Raw genomic sequence first — 1,596 nt, 5'->3', positions numbered from 1 at the left:
CTCTAAAACAAAAAAATGCAATTATTTTTTTGAATTAGATATTCCTAAAAATTCTTCTTTTTAAATCTAAGATTTGAAAATATAATACGAGATACCTCATATGGCTGTCTATAAAATTTTGAAAAAAAAATGTCTACAAGCAAATCAAATTAAATTTTTATGAGCATTTGAAGTTCATATTTTTACAAGATTGTATATTCACTCGATTTGCTATGTAGCATATTTGTTATTTTGTTGTAATTAAAATTTCAATAACGAATAACTGTAGATAAATCAAGTTTAAAATTAAATAATTATTTTATAGATGAAAATTTAGGCTAAACGAAAAAAAGACACTTTCCAACTATCAAAAACCAAACTTTTGGTGCAGGCGTGACAAAAAAATCTTAATTCTGAACTTTAAATAAAGATTAATATAGTATATTAATATAGTCACGCTCCAATGAATATTAGCAATTGTTTTGATACCTGACGTGGGAAAAAGTGCGTTGTTATTGACAGTCATAAATTTAGTGAATTTTGAGAAAACAAAGATACCTACAACTAAAATTTTTTGTTGCATGAATCATAAGTGTACCTACTGTTACTGCAAAATTATAACTATAAAAACGGGGATTTCAATAAATGGAGAACATAATAATGATAAATTAGTTGAAGAAACCATCACTAAACAAACAGTGATATCACTTTTAAAGCGCAAAGCAACTACTGATCTTAACGTGAAGCCAAATAAACTTGTACGACAAGAATTACGTACTGCCAGTGCCGCAACTACCGCAGGTGAAGGCTTGCGAGGCACCGCCCGATGGGCCTCACAATTATGTCTGGGGGGCCTCGAATTTTACCATTACTATACATAATATTATAACACAATTGTCAAATCAAATATAAGAGTTCAAAAAACTTGTACCACAAGAACTACGTAACTGCCCAAAATCAGAGCATTAAAGAACTTTAATAGGCTCTAAAAATGTAAAATTAATAATTAAGTACCTATTGACGAGTTATTTTTCTATAGTGTCTTATATTAATACCTATGTACCAAACGTGATATTTTTCTAGAGATATGGTGTACATAACCAGTGTATTCATTTTTAAATTGTTCCCAAACGTGCTGCGTTTAGGGTCACTGTACCAACATGCAATTTTCAAAATATTTTTATTTATTTTGAGCTGTTAAGTGACATTGTCAGTTTCCAATTTTTTAGTTTTATGTCCGATATGTATCAATACAATTTTATTTGTTGGGTAAAAAGCTTAAAATTATAATATTAGTATAATATTAAAATTCACCCAAAGTATTCCAATCGACGGTCGACAGATTTCCGAAGTTCAAAAATAACGTTTAACGGCGAGGGAAATATTACTTTCATATTATTAATACTAATAGTTCGTTACCTAATAGGTATCTAGTTACGTAGCTATTATAATATGATGATTCACACACATTTTATTTTCACTTTACCAATTATAGTCTATACGATAGAAGAACACCAAGAGATATATATAAAATATTATTATGATTTATACCAACATAATAATTAAATTATACTTTGACTATAATAGACAAAGGTATGTATTGGTTGTTTCACGACA

The sequence above is a fragment of the Acyrthosiphon pisum genome, chromosome X (genome assembly GCF_005508785.2).
Source record: "Acyrthosiphon pisum isolate AL4f chromosome X, pea_aphid_22Mar2018_4r6ur, whole genome shotgun sequence".
In the NCBI taxonomy this organism is placed as follows: Eukaryota; Metazoa; Arthropoda; class Insecta; order Hemiptera; family Aphididae; genus Acyrthosiphon; species Acyrthosiphon pisum.
The sequence above is the reverse complement of the archived record's forward strand: the minus strand, read 5'-3'. Positions refer to the sequence as shown.